The sequence below is a fragment of the Rousettus aegyptiacus genome, unplaced genomic scaffold, assembly GCF_014176215.1.
Source record: "Rousettus aegyptiacus isolate mRouAeg1 unplaced genomic scaffold, mRouAeg1.p scaffold_m13_p_8, whole genome shotgun sequence".
NCBI lineage: Eukaryota > Metazoa > Chordata > Mammalia > Chiroptera > Pteropodidae > Rousettus > Rousettus aegyptiacus.
In genome coordinates this window covers 28,423,869-28,432,195 of record NW_023416311.1, presented here as the reverse complement: position 1 = coordinate 28,432,195, position 8,327 = coordinate 28,423,869, and positions in this window count along the sequence as shown.

The window sequence follows — 8,327 nt, the reverse complement described above, 5'->3', positions numbered from 1 at the left end:
CACTTCCTGACTACTTAATACCCAGCAAGCCCAGTTCTAAGGGATCCAGTGGACTCTTGTTCCTCAAAGGAGTTCCAGAACATTTTATAAGGTGACACTGACTTTTGAGGAGAGGTCTCAGAGTCCTGCCTCACACCCATTTCACAACTGAGGAAACTGAGACGAAGTGTAGTAACTCAGCCAGCATCACCCAGCAAGCCCACGGTAGAGCTGTGACTTGGACCCAGGCAGTCTGAATCCTGAGCCTGCTCTTATTACCTCCAGCGTCAGCCAGAAAACTCTTTTCAGTGAGTTCTTTCTGGGTTACAATCTTCTTATACTGCAGAAATTCAGCTCTTGCCTTGTCCTGTTCAGTCCTAAAGGTCCGGGTCCATTGTCTGAACCGGTCAGGTGCCAGATAGAGAAGAGGAAGGTGCCAGAGATGGGAGAGAAATTGCACTTATCTGAACTAATTTCAAATGCTGTTTATTGCCTTGAGTGGGAAATGGGGGAGGGGTTTAGACCTCCACGCCCATTGGCCTTTGGCTAGCCTGCTTCTGTTGATCTGCTGTGTTCATTTGCCTTCCTGGTAAGGTTTCATTTGAAGTAAGGTTACTGAGGCAGAAAAAAAGGGTTTGAAAACCAATGACCTCAAATTCATTGGTTTTGAAACTTGAATGTGATCAGGATACTTGTTATCTTGCATATGGGATGGTACCTGGATATCCGCCGTGGAAGAGGCCCGAGGAGATTCTGGGGGCCTGGTTGGAGGTCCGAGTGGGGAACATAACCTCCTTCCTAATAGGCCTTGTAGCTGGGGGCTCCCTGGGTTCTGCTGGGCTCCGCCTCTTGGCCCTGTGTGCCAACACTGATATCTGAGCCCACTGTTTCCACTCACCCAGACCTTGCAACTCTGAGGTGGAAGGTGTCCCCTAGGAGCACAACCTACCCTCATCTCTGGCCAACCTGGCTCTGAGTTCCCACAAACACTCCTCATTAGTGACTAGAAAGCTGACCTCATCGCCTCCCAAGGCCTAGCAGAGGCTGAGAGAGGCTGAAACAACAGCCCTGATGCCCTTTCAGCAATCCATCATTTTCCTGTCCCTCCCCAGGTCCCACTACCAGGTAATTCCATTGTTAATTAAAATCCTGCAGCCTTTATTAACACAGCTCATAATTGCTATTTTCACCAGATTGGATTGGCTGTACAAGCCTTGGGGGGACACAGGGTTTTGTCTCCTGGGCTTGGCAGTGACAAAGCTCTCCAGCTATATATTTACCCACTGGCCCTCGGTCAAGAATCCTCCATAGGCTTCAACAGCGGGGTAGGGGGACATCTCCCACCCTGGGGCCCGCCCCAGCACTTCTTCGATGTCTCCAAGGAAGGAGGCTGGCTCACCTCACTCAGAGACAGGACTTCAAGGTGCAACCTCCAACAACACAGCCTGGTGAAGGCTGGCTCCCACACACACACACAGTGTGCACACGCGCTGAGCCTGTCTACACGTAGCCTTGCTCTTTCTCATCCACATCTCCTCTGATGCTCTCCAGTGCCCAAGCAGAGGGGAGGGAGAATTTCCCCAGACCACACAGTAGGCAGGCAGCAGAGCTGGGAGGCCTGGGGTCCAGACCCACTCACTGTTCCTTGGCCATACTCTCTGCCATTGACTTGAATGAACTGTTGCTCTGAGCCTCTCCCTTCTGCTCCACTCTCCCGCACTGCCCCCAGCCCCTGCTACTCTTCCTAAGTGGTTCTGGGTGAGGACCTGGGACCCTGGAGAGGCTACTAAGAGAGGCTGGGGAGGAAAAAATGGGAAGGAAACAGGAGGACCACAGCTAGAATTCACAGAAGTCAAAGTTTGGGGGTCCAATGGGGGCAGTGGAGCCAGGACATCTGAGTTTAGCCCTGTCCTAATGACCTACTGGAGTGGACACTCTGCTGCCATACCCAAAGTCCTCTTAAGGTCTGAAGGATTAGCTCCAACTGCTGAGAAGGTGAACAAATTACCCTCTGCAGAGGAGAGCCTACCCACCAGAGACTGAGGCCCAGAACTTTCCTGGGGCAGCCTGTTCTCCAGTGTGAGTGGTGAGTGGGGGACTTTGACGGCCAAGCCCCAGTCGTGAGGTCCGGTTGTGACTTCAGCTCTCCCCATGCCCCTGCTACTGTCCCTCTCTCCTGAGTGCTGATCCCAAGAGCATCCCCATTAAACTTCCTGCACACTATCTCCATTCAGAGTCCATCTTCAGAGACCGTACCTTCTAGAGCCTTCTTTACCTTTGGGATTCCAGCTCCTTCTCCCTTCACTCTGCTCATTCCCAGGCACCCCTCCCCCAGAAGCCCCAGACCCAACACTCTACTGCCAATTACCTAAGCCCAGTTCATGGTCCTGGATCCTCTGCTCCTTTGGGACAGAGTACATGGACAGTGAGCTCAAGCTACAGATAACCTCAGGTACCCACAGGCAAAAGACTCTAGAGGCCCAGGACCCCTTTAGTGCCTTGTATGCCTCTGATGTTGGCTATGTCATCCCTATTTTGAGGATGAAAGAGGATGAAAGAACTGGAAAAGTTGCTGCCTGCCCCAGGCTGCAGAGCTGAGAAGTGCCGGAGATAGAGCTCAGGCCTCCTCTGCTTCTCACAGCTCACAGCCTCAGCCAGCCCCCTAAAAACTCCCTTCCCTCACTGCTGGCTTTGTGAGAACGTAAGTCCCTTAAACACCTTGTCCTCGCTGATGCCTTAGTGGGATAATCATATTTACAAAGGACTGCTTTCATTTATCCACTTTTTCATTCATTCACTCACTCATCCACTCACTCACTCACTCATTCACTAATTCATTCAATCAACAAACATGTCTTGAGTACCTACCCTGTACTAGGCTTTGTGTTTGGTGCTGGGGACATCTCAGTGAGGAAGGTGAACAAAGACCATCTCCTCATGGAGCTTGTAGTCTATGAAAGAAGACACATATTAGACAAGATGAACAAGTGAAATACACATATAACAGGTTGAATGATGATACATGCTGAGGAGAGAGAGGGGATGTAAAATGTCTGGAGTTGGGCAGAGGGCGAAAGTTAAGACAAGGTAATTAGGGAAGGTCCCGCCAAGAAGGTGACTTTTGACTACAGGGTTCAGGGCTCAGCCGTGAACTATGGGTCACCTGAAGAGAACCCTTTACCTGGGGTCTTGGTGGGTGGGGAAGCTCCCCCAGGCAGGGTGCAAGCAGAGGGGACTGCCGCTGCTCTAGCCCCCCTCCTTGTCTGTTGTCCTGGCGGGGGGCAGTCAGCAGGGACCATGGCTCCACCCAGGGGAGGCAGCTGTGAACAAGCAGTGGGCCCTCTTGTTCCTGGCCCCCAGCCAGTGCACCTGACTTGAACCCCGCTTAGGCCCAGCTCACCACTCTAGGTGGCCTTCCCATTACTCAGGACTTCAGGTGCATCCTAATAAAGAAGTGCCTGTGGTCTCCTTGCAAAGACTACTGCATTTTAGCAGGGGACCCTGGGATCCCAATGAAAAGAATCACTAACCCAGTGGTGTGGTATGTTCCCTAAGTGGGCCCCAGCTACTCAGCTTCAACCAGATGCCCCAGCCTCTCTGGGGGGTGTGCCTGGCACTGTCGTCCTCAGAAACCCCTGAGCGAGTCAGCACATTCTGCACATTTGATTAGCTGGTTTTCATGTCTTCTTCTGTCGGGTGCCCAGTCAGTGACAAGGCCCAGTGCCAGCCTAGAGCCCTGTGACCTGCCACTGGAGACCTTTAGTGGAGTCAGCCACCCTCTCTGACTTCTAACAAGCCTTCTTTCTGAGGGCTCAGGGATGAACCCCAAGCTCTCCCCACTGTGTGACCAGAACATCTCCTGGGCTCTTATGTGTGGAGGAAAGGGTGGAAAAGGTGCCAACTGAGGACAAATGGCAAATACAAGACAAACTGCCCAGGGTCCTGTGGAACCAACCTGGCCTTGGGAGGTATCTGAATCTATGAGACATTCAGTGAGAGTTACAAAGAATCATTCTGCTCAAGACTGAAGGGGAATGGAAGAGGTTAAGTAGTAATGAGAAAGCTACAAATTCATGGAAAAAGGAAACTGCCACGGATTGGGCAGCAGGGACCTTGCCTCATGATCCCGATACAAAAGTAGTCATCATCATCCCCTTTTATTTACGAGGAAGCTGAGACTCAGAGGAGGTCATCACCTTTTTCCCGAGTTGCAGTGGTATTCAAACTGCATTCCTCCCACTCTCGTGAGGCATCTTGTTTCCAGAGACGGGCCAACCCATCAGCCTGTTGGTAGGTGGGCCCTGGTCTCTGACACTGGCCCTGCAGTGAACTTTCCTCGTTTGGGGTCAGGGCAAGCTGCCTGAAGACTTGAGGAAGTGTTTTGTTCAGAGTTATGGCCTCCAGGGGAGGTCCACCCATGGCCAACAGGGTCACAGATCCCTCTCTCCTCCATTTGTGTTTCTCCTCTCCATTCCCTCAGACACCCAGTGCCCACAGCTCACGCCTCTCCCACCTCCATGTACAGTGCCAGCAGGAGGCAGTGCGCAGCAGAGGCAAAATGCCAGGGCTCTGGAGTCAAACTGACCTGGACTGGATCCCAATGCTGTGTCATCCTTGAGCAAGTTGCAAAGCCTCTCTGAACCACACTGTATTAGTTTCCCATTCCTATTATAACAAGTCACCACAAATCTAGTGGTTTAAAACAGCACACATTTATTATAGTTCTGGAATCAGAAGTCTGCAATGGGTCTCACTGGGCTAAAATCAAGGTGTCAGCAAGGCTATGTTCCTTCCTGGAGGTTCTAGGGGAGAATTCGTTTCCTTACCTTTTCCTCCTTCTACACACTTTCTGCATACCTTGGCCCATGGCCCCCTTCCACCTTCAAAGCCAGCAGGATAGAACCTTTAATTCCCTAACTCTTACCTCCCTTTTTGCTTTAAAAGATCCCGGGATTCCAGTGGGTCCACCCGGATAATGCAAGATAATCTCGATATCAGTGGCATTATTCTGTCTACTTTCCTGACAGAGATTATGAAATTAAGATGAGTTTATGTGATAGGAGCCTCATGCATAATGGCTATCACAAACAGATGTTTAATAAATGATTCCTATGAGTATATGTTTTTATAATAAATTATTCAAGTAAAAACAGTTTGGAGGGAAATGCAAATACATCAGGAAAATGAAAATCAAAGCCACAATGAGATATCACCTCATACCCAAGCTATCTGGCTCCTGACCTCTGGAAGTGCTAGTACTTTGGGTCCATCAAGCTTTCTGACTCTTCCTCAGATATTTCAAAAAACCCTGTTCTAAGAGAATTTCCTAACATGGTTTGTGCATTTAAGCAAAAGCCACACCATTGATTCCAGAGTCTGATGTCACCAGCTTGTTTTACAAAAAAGACATGCAAAATCCTAGAATCCTTCAGCTCTTTTCCTAAAGAGACAAGAAATCAGTCCTGAGCCTCGAAAGATCTAGTTACAGAGAAGAAGGAAAGGTTTAGGCTACTCAGGTTTTTACTGCAGGGTCAAGCCCCCACTCATGGCTACCATAAACAGTTGTGCAGTCAATGTAGTGCACTAATGTACGCACCTCGGGTGTCAGGAAAGTGAACATGGGAGCTGAGATCCAGTCCACATTGCACTCGCCAATGGCATTTATGCCCGTGGGTTGCGCCTTCCCAGAAGGGATGCACAAAGGCACAGTACATGCTCGAAATCTGCTTTGCAAATTAGATATCCATTGAGGACAATACATGGTCCTTCTGCACATACCAGGTTGCTTCTCAGGTCAAATGTGACATACCTCACGAGTCGACAGCAGTCAGTTTTTCTACATACTATCTCGTATTCGAAGAGACAAGTTCATGTATCAAAGCTTAGCTGTTACGGCAATATCAAATTTCTGTCCAACTGTCAAGACGTGCTTGATGTCTGGGCTCATCTCATCCTGATCAGTTAATTGTTTGCATAGCACTGGGCCTGGAAGCAGCTCTGCTCTCACCCATTATGGGTCCCCCAGGGACACTCTGGGCCCTCCTGTCCTCATTTTTGGGGAGCTGGTCAGAAACCAAGGCCAGACGTGAGGCCTGAGAGTGACTTGAGGTGAGGGAAGGCCATCCAGAAGGGAAGGGCAGTGAGGCCCTCATTCCACATGTCCCCTGCACGTGCTCTCACTGGCTTCTCTGTTGGGGTGGAGAGGCCATATCAGAGGAAACACTGACTCTCTGGGCTCTGAGAGGCCACCTGCCTAACCTGTGTCTTTTTGTGAGAAGGCTAAGGTTGAAAACTCCATGTTGCCCTAAACTCCTGGTCCGGGCCCAAGTGTCATTAGCAATACAAGGTGTTCTGGTTATCCATTGCTGTATAACAAGCTATCCCAAAACATAATGGCTTTAAATTTCTTTATTATTATCTCTTTCGTGGTTCAGCTGGGTGGGCGGTTCTGGCCCAGGGTCATCATGTAGCTTCAGTTCGGTGGCCGCAGAGGCTGGAGTTATCTCGAAGCTCAGCTGGGCTGGAGTCCAAGATGGTTTCTTCACTCACATGTCTGGTGCCTCAACTGCAATAATTAAAATAGCTAGGGCCCAGCCAGATCTCTCTCCCCTCCAGACTTTTCCACGTGGCTAGCATGGGCTTCCTTACAATATAGCAGTCTCAGAGAAGTCAGACTTGGTCAACATGGTGACTGGCTTCCCTCAGTGCAAGCCTTACCAGAGAGCCAGGTGGTAGCCGTGAAAGCTTCTTCTGATGTGGCCTTATAAGTCATGCAGTCATGTCTACTATATTCTACTGGTGCACACGAAGCCAGCCATATTCATGGGGAGGGGGCTATACAAGAGCATGAATACCAAGAAGCGTGGTTCATTGTGGGAGCCATCTATAAAGACAATCTACCACGATGGGGCTTCCTACGGCAAGGGCAAGGCTGGGGGAACAAGGTCAAAGGCAGCCAGGGCAGGATGGCCCAACTGTTGAGCTGGACATTTTCAGAAATGTTGTCATTCATTGATTTCATAGTCATCCTCTGTCACCTGCCACAGTAATAATAACTCAGATCCAGCATGGCCCTCAGGGTACCCAGAGTCACCAACCAGCAGCACTATAAGTGCTTTTTCCTACAGGAAATTATCCTTTCGGGTGGAGAAACAGTATGAGATATTTCTGTCCTCACTACTTAATCCCAAACACTGATTAAAATCTATATTGTATTAACTACAGTCTACTGCATGGTCCAGCTACTTTAGAAATTTTTTCCTCATACAGTCTCAAAATTTTTTAACTCACTAGAGGATCTACAGCGAAAGCAAGGAAGTACACAGCTCTATACCCATCCACTCCTGTTATTCTGATCAAGCTCTTGCTTTTCCAAGTCTCAGGTTTTTTTTCCTATAAGAAAAGAGGTTTGGGGAAGGAGATGAGGTTAACCAGATGACTGGACTCCAAGAGACACTATCATGATCAGTGGGCTCCAACCATCTCTTGGGCAAATCCCTGTCAGGTTCTGATGTCCCACCTGTAGCATGGGAAGTCAGAGAAGATGACTCTGTGGTCTCCATGCACCATGGACTCCAGCACCATCATTCTTCAATTCAGATTCCTGTCTGGACCCACTTCAGCACATGCAAGAATGCATCCATCACCTTAGGTGTGAGATTCAGGCCCGGCTGTTCAGCACAAATTTTTATTCCCAGATCCGAGTCCCCAGTGGTTCAAACATTGCAGACAGGCAGACACTGCCATGGAAACTGATCTGGAATCCATTCACTGTCTCCCAGCTACAGCTGAATGATGAGTTAGGCTGGATGGCAGGTTGGTAGAGGAGAAAAGATTGAAATGAGGGGCCAGCCAGGCTGGGTAAAAATCCAGCTTCCCACTTGGTTTTGGGGTGACCTCAAGAAATTCCTTAATCTTTCTGAGCCTCAGTTTCCCCTCTGTATAGTGAGAGCTATAAAGCACACGTCCCAGGAAAGGCCCAAGGATCAAAGGTCATATTTGAGAAATCCAGATGTAGTATCTGTTATTATTCAAACTGCACACTAGAAAGCAACGTCTGTTTCAAAGGCAGTGGCGCTGATTCTTGTCACCAGTGCAGAGCCTTCTCTGAGATAATTTAGGAGGCCTGGGCTTGGGAGCACTTCCTGAGCTGAGATGCCATCTCCCTGTCGGCTATGGGATGGATAGGCCCAGCAGCGGGGCTAGAAGGACTCTGCGTGCTGCCGTCTCCGAAGATCTCTGGGCTGTCGCACTCTCTGACACCCTGTGCTAAAAAATGACTCTGAAGAAAAGTAAGCAGACACTCTGGGCCATAAATATTTCAGGGTGGAATGAACGTCCTTTCTCCA